General features: G+C 43.7%; 1 long non-coding RNA gene across 1 annotated transcript; it reads right to left on the bottom strand.

The window, feature by feature from the left end:
- Nucleotides 1–686: 686 nt before the first annotated feature.
- LOC149972855 (uncharacterized) lies at nt 687–2247 on the bottom strand. Its single transcript, XR_016490625.1, has 2 exons — nt 2149–2247; nt 687–1969 (listed from the first exon to the last, which is right to left on the bottom strand). It is a non-coding gene; the product is annotated as an uncharacterized LOC149972855 (long non-coding RNA).
- Between the last annotated feature and the right edge of the window lie 8440 nt (nt 2248–10687).

Below are 10687 nucleotides of genomic sequence, written 5' to 3'. Positions count from 1 at the left end.
AGTCTTTGACAGATTTTAGGGACTTCCTCTGACACTTCCTGGTATAGAGTTCTGAGATGGCAGGGAGCTCAGCCCCAGTGATATACTGGGCCGTACATATTACACTCTGTAGTACAGTACCCGCAAAACACTAGTCTCAACGTAGACAGTGAAGAGGCGACTCCGGGATGCTGGCCTTCTAGGCAGAGTTCCTCTGTCCAGTGACTGTATTCTTTTGCCCATCTTAATCTTTTATTTTTATTGGCCAGTCTGAGATATGTATTTTTCTTTGCAACTGTGCCTAGAAGTACAGCATCCCGGAGTCGCCTCTTCACTGTTGACGTTGAGACTGGTGTTTTGCGGGTGCTATTTAATGAAGCTGCCAGATGAGGACTAGTGAGGCATCTGTTTCTCAAACTAGACACTCTAATGTACTTGTCCTCTTGCACAGTTGTGCACCGGGGCCTCCCACTCATCCTTCTATTCTGCTTAGAGCCAGTTTGCCCTGTTCTGTGATGGGAGTAGTACACAGCGTTGTACCAGATCTTCAGTTTCTTGGCATTTTCTCACATGGAATAGCCTTCATTTCTCAGAACAAGAATAGACTGACGAGTTTGAGAAGAACGTTTTTTTTTTCTGGCCATTTTGAGCCTGTAATCGAACCCACAAATGCTGATGCTCCAGATACTCAAATAGTCTAAAGAAGGTCAGTTGTATTTCTTCTTTAATCAGAACAACAGTTTTCAGCTGTGCTAACATAATTGCAAAGGGATTTTCTAATGATCAATTAGCCTTTTAAAATTATAAACTTGGATTAGCTAACACAATGTGCCATTGGAACACAGGAGTGATGGTTGATGATAATGGGCCTCTGTACGCCAATGTAAATATTCCATTAAAAATCAGCCGTTTCCAGCTACAATAGTCATTTACAACATTAACGATGTCTACATTGTATTTCTGATCAAATTGATGTTATTTTAATGGACAAAAAAGTGATTTTCTTTCAAAAACAAGAACATTTCTAAGTGACCCCAAACTTTTGAACGGTAGTGTCGGTGTTCCTCTTGGTGTAGATGTGGTAGATTTGAGCCGACCAGCCTTTCAAAGCATTTCATGGCAACAGATGTGAGTGCTACAGGGCAATAGTCATTTAGACAGGTTACTTTGGCTTTCTTGGGCACAGGGACTTTGTTTGTCTGCTTGAAACATGTAGGTATTACAGCCTGGGTCAACGAGAGGTTAAAACCATGCATGGTGCTTTCATGCATGGTTCAGTGTTGCTTGGTTCAGTGTGAGGATAGAAGACATTTAGCTCATCTGGTAGGCTTGCGTCACTGTGCAGCTCAATTCTGGGTTTCCCTTTGTAATCCATGATAGTTTGCAAGCCCTGCCACATCCAACGAACGTCAGAGCTAGCGTAATAGGATCGATCTTAGTATTGTATTGACACTTTGCCTGTTTGATGGCTTGTCGGAGGTCATAGCGGGATTTCTTATAAGTGCCGGGATTAGTGTCCCGCATCTTGAAAGCGGCAGCTCTAGCCTTCTGGTTGGGATATGTGCTTACGGTCAATGTGGGGAAGACGTCATCGATGCACTTATTAATGAAGCCGGTGACTGATGTGGTAAATTCCTCAAAGCCATTGGATTAATCCACAAACATATTCCAGTTTGTGCTAGCGAAACAGTCCTGTAGGTTAGCCTCTGCTTCATCAGACCAGTTCTGTGTGTGGAGTAAAGGTGATCTAGAGTTTGGTTGCCTCTAGTTGCACAGGTGACATGCTGGTAGAATTCCCTGCATTAAAGTCACTGGCCACTAGGAGACCCACCTCTGAATGAACATTTTCTTGTTTGCTTATGGCCCTATACAGCTCGTTGAGTGCCACCATCGGTTTGTGGTAGTAAATAGACAGCTGGTCCGCTGTTGCTCAGTTGGTAGAGCCTGGTGCTTATAATGCCAGGATAGTGTGTTTGATTCCCAGGACCACCTGTATGTGAAAATGCATGACTGTAAGTCACTTTGGATAAAAGTGTCTGCTAAATGGAATATATTGCTATTATAAAAACTCTCTTGGTAAATAGTATGGTCTACAGTTTATCATAAGGTGATCTCAAGCAGAACCTTGAGACTTTAATATTAGAGATTGTGTACCAAAGAGACACTCACCACCTCCCTTGAGCATACCCGAGGCTGCCGTTCTGTCCTGCCAATGCATTGACAAAACAGATACATGTATGTTATCCATGTCCTTGTTCAGCCACCACTCTGAAAAACAGTATATTACAGCTCTTCAGGTCCCGTTGATAGAATAGTCTCGAATGGAGTTTGTTCACCAGTGATAGTACATTTGCCAATAGAACAGAGGGTAGAGAAGGATTATGTACTCACCGACATAGTTGGCCTCTCTAATGCCATCTCTCCCTTTTCCGAGTCTCTGAGATTAGGGCCTGGTCCGGGGTGAGCAGTATGTCCTGTGCCACAGACTATCTGAAGTAGAAATCCTAATCCAAATCAAGGTTAATGGTCGCTGTTCTGATGTCCAGAAGCTCTTTTCCGTCATAGGAAATGATGGAGGAAACTTTATGTACAAAAAAACACATAGAAAATAGCATAATTGGTCAGGAGTCCGTAAAACAGCAGCTATCCATTGCAGCTCCATTCTTCACAGCCATCCACTAGCAGCACGGTGTCAGCAGGCATGTCACAGTGTCATGATAGCGTGAGGGCAGTGTGCTGTGTGCCTACAGTCAGCTGATCACATGAGCCAAGCCTGACTTGGAACAGCAAGCCAGAAGGTGTATAATTGGCCCACAAACACATGCTGTAGTCAAAAACTACTTAGAGACAGCCACTGTTGTTCCATCCATTATCTTATCAGATTCACGATGAGATTCTTCCAAGGAATAGTAGCTACATCTGTCAAATGTAATCTAGCAAACCTAATCTTAATCTCTAAATTGACGTTTTTATTTCTCTAGTGTACGTGTGCTAGTTTATGTGACCAACAGATGGCGGTGTATCCACACTGTTCCAGTTTCTGGTTGAACAGCCAGTGACACAGAGATTGGAGTTGCTTTGTTTTCATGATGGAGCTTAGATGAGTGGCTAAGTATGTCGTCTGGGGTGCTGTTGTCATGGCAGTTTAGCAGTCAGCCAGCCAGCCAATCAGACTCCAACATGAGATGCTCTTCTCTCACAAACCATAGCAGCTGCTGCTGCCGCAGGGATCATTGGCCCATTTTATTTATTTATTTATTTAACCTTTATTTAACCAGGTAGGCCAGCTGAGAACAAGTTCTCATTTACAACTGCGACCTGGCCAAGATAAAGCAAAGCAGTGTGACAAAAACAACAACAGAGTTACACATAAACAAACATACAGTCAATAACACAATAGAAAAGTACAGTGCCTTGCGAAAGTATTCGGCCCCCTTGAACTTTGCGACCTTTTGCCTCATTTCAGGCTTCAAACATAAAGATATAAAACTGTATTTTTTTGTGAAGAATCAACAACAAGTGGGACATAATCATGAAGTGGAACAACATTTATTGGATATTTCAAACTTTTTTAACAAATCAAAAACTGAAAAATTGGGCGTGCAAAATTATTCAGCCCCTTTACTTTCAGTGCAGCAAACTCTCTCCAGAAGTTCAGTGAGGATCTCTGAATGATCCAATGTTGACCTAAATGACTAATGATGATAAATACAATCCACCTGTGTGTAATCAAGTCTCTGTATAAATGCACCTGCACTGTGATAGTCTCAGAGGTCCGTTAAAAGCGCAGAGAGCATCATGAAGAACAAGGAACACACCAGGCAGGTCCGAGATACTGTTGTGAAGAAGTTTAAAGCCGGATTTGGATACAAAAAGATTTTCCACGCTTTTAACATCCCAAGGAGCACTGTGCAAGCGATAATATTGAAATGGAAGGAGTATCAGACCACTGCAAATCTACCAAGACCTGGCCGTCCCTCTAAACTTTCAGCTCATACAAGGAGAAGACTGATCAGAGATGCAGCCAAGAGGCCCATGGCTCTGGATGAACTGCAGAGATCTACAGCTGAGGTGGGAGACTCTGTCCATAGGACAACAATCAGTCGTATATTGCACAAATCTGGCCTTAATGGAAGAGTGGCAAGAAGAAAGCCATTTCTTAAAGATATCCATAAAAAGTGTTGTTTAAAGTTTGCCACAAGCCACAAGGGAGACACACCAAACATGTGGAAGAAGGTGCTCTGGTCAGATGAAACCAAAATTGAACTTTTTGGCAACAATGCAAAACGTTATGTTTGGCGTAAAAGCAACACAGCTGAACACACCATTCCCACTGTCAAACATGGTGGTGGCAGCATCATGGTTTGGGCCTGCTTTTCTTCAGCAGGGACAGGGAAGATGGTTAAAATTGATGGGAAGATGGATGGAGCCAAATACAGGACCATTCTGGAAGAAAACCTGATGGAGTCTGCAAAAGACCTGAGACTGGGACGGAGATTTGTCTTCCAACAAGACAATGATCCAAAACATAAAGCAAAATCTACAATGGAATGGTTCAAAAATTAACATATCCAGGTGTTAGAATGGCCAAGTCAAAGTCCAGACCTGAATCCAATCGAGAATCTGTGGAAAGAACTGAAAACTGCTGTTCACAAATGCTCTCCATCCAACCTCACTGAGCTCGAGCTGTTTTGCACGGAGGAATGGGAAAAAATTTCAGTCTCTCAATGTGCAAAACTGATAGAGACATACCCCAAGCGACTTACAGCTGTAATCGCAGCAAAAGGTGGCGCTACAAAGTATTAACTTAAGGGGGCTGAATAATTTTGCACGCCCAATTTTTCAGTTTTTGATTTGTTAAAAAAGTTTGAAATATCAAATAAATGTCGTTCCACTTCATGATTGTGTCCCACTTGTTGTTGATTCTTCACAAAAAAATACAGTTTTATATCTTTATGTTTGAAGCCTGAAATGTGGCAAAAGGTCGCAAAGTTCAAGGGGGCCGAATACTTTCGCAAGGCACTGTATATGCACAGTGTGTGCAAATGTAGAAGAGTAGGGAGGTAAGGCAACAAATAGGCAATGGAGGCGAAATAATTACAATTCAGCATTAATACTGGAGAGACAGATGTGCAGATGATGATGTACATGTAGAGATACTGGGGTGCAAAGGAGCAAAAAAATACATAATATGGGGATGAGGTAGTTGGGTGGGCTGTTTACAGATGGAATATGTACAGATGCAATGATCAGTAAGCTGCTCTGATATCAGATGCTTAAAGTTAGAGGGGGATATGAGACTCCAGCTTCAGTGATTTTTGCAATTCGTTCCAGTCATTGGCAGCAGAGAACTGGAAGGAAAGGCGGCCAAAGGAAGTATTGGCTTTGGGAATGACCAGTGAAATATACCTACTGGAGCGCATGCTACGGGTGGGTGTTGCTATGGTGACCAGTGAGCTGAGATAAGGCGGGGATTTACCTAGCATAGACTTATAGATGACCTGGAGCCAGTGGGTTTAGCAACGAATATGTAGTGAGGGCCAGCCAACAAGAGCATACAGGTCCTAGTGATGGGTAGTATATGGGGCTTTGGTGATAAAACTAATGGCACTGTGATAGACTACATCCAGTTTGCTGAGTAGAGTGTTGGAGGCTATTTTGTAAATTACATCACCGAAGTCAAGGATCGGTAGGGTAGTCAGTTTTACGCGGGTATGTTTGGCAGCATGAGTGAAGGAGGCTTTGTTGCGAAATAGGAAGCCGATTCTAGATTTAATTTTGGATTGGAGATGCTTAATATGAGTCTGGAAGGAGAATTTACAGTCTAACCAGACACCTAGGTATTTGTAGTTGTCCACATATTCTAAGTCAGAACCGTCCAGAGTAGTGATGCTAGTCGGGCGATTGGGTGCGGGCAGCAATTGGTTGAAGAGCATACACTTAGTTTTACTTAGTTTACTTACATTTAAACGCCTCGGAAGGAGTGTTGTATGGCGTTGAAGCTCGTTTGGAGGTTTGTTAGCACAGTGTCCAAAGAGGGGCCAGATGTATACAGAATAGTGTCGTCTGTGTAGAGGTGGCTCAGAGAATCACCAGCAGCAAGAGCGAGATCATTGATATATTCAGAGAAAAGAGTCGGCCCGAGAATTGAACCCTGTGGCACCCCCATAGAGACTGCCAGAGGTCCGGACAACAGGTCCTCCGATTTGACACACTGAACTCTGTCTGAGAAGTAGTTGGTGAGTCATTTGAGAAGCCAAGGCTATTGAGTCTGCCAATAAGAATGTGATGATCGACAGAGTAGAAAGCCTTGGGCAGGTCGATGAAGATGGCTGCACAGTACTGTCTTTTATCGATGGTGGTTATGATATCGTTTCACTATGATTACCGTTTCACTCTAGAGAAGAGAGGAGAGGACATTATGTAGTTCCTCTTTTTGAGAACCACTGTTTCTTCATTTTCACCTCTTGGTGCTGCTGATGATTCAAGAAGCAATGAGGGAATTCAGCTTATCGACAATAGTCGATAGTCTAATATCACTGACCTTTTTGGGTGGTGTAATATTGGGTTAAATGGGGTGAATTTATATAATTTGCGTGAACTGCAGCACACCATATAGTACTATGAACCTGTCTGCATGAAATAGATGTTTATCCTCAGTTGATTTTTATCTTTGGTCAGTCTCAACTATATCCCGCTTTTTTATAGCAATCAAAGCAAGACAGTAATAAGTGGACCACTTCTGTGTGTCTGCTCTTGCTATAGTGACTCAGGACTAGACTGTATGTAGAAACCGTGTTTTCCACTCCCCTTCAAACACAAAGCTGCAGCAGCAGGGATTACAGGAGGGGTTTGTGTGTTTATTTTCCTTGGGGATCCTCCTCCAGTCTAAACCCAGTCCAAACAGAAGGTCCTACATGACGCAGCAGACAGAGAATGCATCCCAAATGGTACCGATATAGTGCACTCATTTTGACCAGGACCCATCCTATTCCCTATGTGGTGCTATTGCCATTATATTCCCTATATTTACGGTTGCACTAAAACACTCAATCATCTCGTACGTGTCCCAAATAGCACTCTATACCCTACATGGGGCCTATGGGCCTTGGTCAAAAGTAATGCACTATAAAGGGATTTGGGAAGCAGTCTGTATCTCCTCCTCTAGGACCCCTAGCCTGACCTCCCCTGGGCAGAGTCAGTCAGTACTATCAGCTCCTTGATCTGGGTATTTTCCCATAAAAAGTTAGGATTATGATTCCTCCACTCGTCAGTTTGAGGTGTGGTGTGTTTGGTTCATATATGCCTCCTGTGTGGGGCTTGAGTGAATCCAGCGTCCCTGTCTTTCAGTTTATAAAAGATGAGGTAGGAACATGGGGAGTGTGTTTCTGGAGAAGACATAAGTAGGAGGACATGAAGAAGATGTCAGAAATCTCATAAGATGTCATGTTTGGAAATGCCTTGTCAAACATGTTTAGAACCAAGGCATTTCTCAGGCCAGAAAACATAACCCTGTTGTCCCAGTAACTGTCTGATAGTTGACAAAATAGTGGGATTAATGTTCAAATATTGTATTTTTAGAACACAACGCCAAGAATTTCATATTTGAAGAAGAACAGAGACCAGAGGAACAGAGAATGAAGGATTTTTTACATGGCCATTTTACATGGCCAGGTTTGGACTATAGCTGTCCTGAGGTCCCCCCGAAGTACTCAGGATTCTACCCCACTAAACACCTCTTATTCTCGAAAAAAAATCCAGCTCCTGATCTGCTGAATATGAATACAGACCCCACGTCCCTTGTCCTTCGCAGCCAGCAAAACTCTATATGAGGCAAAGCTACCCTACCCACGCGTCTAGCTGCCTGCCAGGCATAAGTCACCAGAAAGTTGTCTTTCATATTCATTTTCAGTGAGATCAGCTCTGTGGCCACACTGATTGGCCCCCACAGTGAACTCAGAGCACATACACGCGTGCATGTGTGCGTGTGCGTGTGCGTGTGTGTGTGTGTGTGTGTGTGTGCGCGGCCATGTGTGTGCGCGTGTTTGTGGTGTGTGTGTCTTAGCCGAGCTGATGTGTGTGGAATTCTGAGAGCTCTCATTCATTCACACAGACAGGGAAACACAGGAAGAGGGTTGGTCCACACGCCCAAATAAGGTCACAATGTGTGACTGATCTGTTTCCTACTTCTTCTTGTGTGCTGAAGAGTATAATGTGGTTTTAGCTGTAGGCAATATACTCAATCATCTCTGTTTGCCTCCCAAAGGGCACCCTATTCCCTTTATAGTGCACTATATAGGGACTAGGGTGCCATTTGAAATGCAGCCTCTTCTGTCTTCTCACGTCAAAGAACAGCAGGAGCTTTTAAGACATACAACTGTTGAGAACAAGCAGTTAGTCAGCCATGAATATAAACTTCACTTAGTCAGCCTAGGATAATAGATATAAACTTCCATGACGCTAATAGAACAGCTCTTCATAAACATATGTTTTCTGTTAACTAGCTAATGGTGACACTGTTCGACGACATGATCGGTATTCTAATGGGAAACTTTGAAAATGTAATTGGGGTTTTATAATCTCATCATAGTCTGGAGTGTTCAGGGTTTGATGAAGGGATCAATAGACATGTGTAACGGATGTGAAACGGCTAGCTTAGTTAGCGTGGGCGCTAAATAGCGTTTCAATCAGTGACGTCACTTGCTCTGAGACCTTGAAGTAGTAGTTCCCCTTGCCCTGCAAGGGCCGCGGCGTTTGTGGAGCGATGGGTAACGATGCTTCAAGGGTGACTGTTGATGTGTGCAGAAAGTCCCTGGTTCGCGCCCGGGTAAGGGCGAGGGGACGGTCTAAAATTATACTGTTACATTGATGCTGTTGACCCGGATTACTGGTTGCTGCGGAAAAAGGAGGAAGGTCAAAAGGGGGGTGAGTGTAACGGATGTGAAACGGCTAGCTTAGTTAGCGTGGGCGCTAAATAGCGTTTCAATCAGTGACGTCACTTGCTCTGAGACCTTGAAGTAGTAGTTCCCCTTGCTCTGCAAGGGCCGCGGCGTTTGTGGAGCGATGGGTAACGATGCTTCAAGGGTGACTGTTGATGTGTGCAGAAGGTCCCTGGTTCGCGCCCGGGTATGGGCGAGGGGACGGTCTAAAATTATACTGTTACATTGATGCTGTTGACCCGGATTACTGGTTGCTGCGGGAAAAAAAAAAAAAGGAGGAAGGTCAAAAGGGGGGTGAGTGTAACGGATGTGAAACGGCTAGCTTAGTTAGCGTGGGCGCTAAATAGCGTTTCAATCAGTGACGTCACTTGCTCTGAGACCTTGAAGTAGTAGTTCCCCTTGCTCTGCAAGGGCTCCGGCTTTTGTGGAGCGATGGGTAACGATGCTTCGAGGGTGACTGTTGATGTGTGCAGAAGGTCCCTAGTTCGCGCCCGGGTATGGGCGAGGGGACGGTCTAAATTTGTACTGTTACATTGATGCTGTTGACCCGGATTACTGGTTGCTGCGGAAAAAGGAGGAAGGTCAAAAGGGGGGTGAGTGTAACGGATGTGAAACGGCTAGCTTAGTTAGCGTGGGCGCTAAATAGCGTTTCAATCAGTGACGTCACTTGCTCTGAGACCTTGAAGTAGTAGTTCCCCTTGCTCTGCAAGGGCCGCGGCTTTTGTGAAGCGATGGGTAACGATGCTTCGAGGGTGACTGTTGATGTGTGCAGAAGGTCCCTAGTTCGCGCCCGGCTATGGGCGAGGGACGGTCTAAATTTGTACTGTTACACATGGATGACTCACTGGGTGAATCACTGAATGTGTAGAAAACGCCAGAACAGAACACAAGATTGATTTGTTCTGACTGAAGGCTATAACATTGAGTATTTAAGGAAAGAGTTGTCAAGTAGAGAATGTAACATGATGTCTAGCAGGCTCTCGGTTTAAATTCCATTGGAGCATCCTTCAGGTTGATAGCGCTGGCGACTCTGAGGACAGATTTCACAATAAATCCTCTTTCTCCCCTGCACTGTTTCTACCAACATGATCTCACAAGAGAACTAGCACTCTTGAATACTTGAGAGTGACCAACTGAGCACACACTGGTTGAATCAAAATCAAACTTTGTCACATGCGCCGAATACAAGTGTAGACCTTACTGTGTACAAAACTCATTTGCACCTCCTTTGGCCGCCTTTCCTTCCAGTACTCTGCTGCCTGTGACTGGAACGAATTGCAAAAATCTGAGACTTTTATTTCCCTCACCAACTTTAAACATCTGCTATCTGAGCAGCTAACCGAGCAGCTAGCCCACCCAATTTACCTACCTCATCCCCATACTGTTTTTATTGATTTACTTTTCTGCTCTTTTGCACACCAGTATCTCTACTTGCACATGATCATCTGATAATTTATCACTCCAGTGTTAATCTGCTAAATTGTAATTATTCGCTCCTATGGCCTATTTATTGCCTACCTCCTCATGCCTTTTGCACACAATGTATATAGACTATTTTTTTCCTACTGTGTTATTGACTTGTTTATTGTTTACTCCATGTGTAACTCTGTGTTGTTGTCTGTTCACACTGCTATGCTTTATCTTGGCCAGGTCGCAGTTGTAAATGAGAACTTGTTCTCAACTAGCCTACCTGGTTAAATAAAGGTGAAATAAAATAAATAAAATAAAACTGTGAAATGCTTACTTACATGCCCTTAACCAATGCAGTT

The sequence above is a fragment of the Oncorhynchus mykiss genome, chromosome 22 (genome assembly GCF_057628025.1).
Source record: "Oncorhynchus mykiss isolate SJ-2025 chromosome 22, ASM5762802v1, whole genome shotgun sequence".
Lineage (NCBI taxonomy): Eukaryota > Metazoa > Chordata > Actinopteri > Salmoniformes > Salmonidae > Oncorhynchus > Oncorhynchus mykiss.
This window is presented reverse-complemented; position numbering and strand designations above follow the sequence as displayed.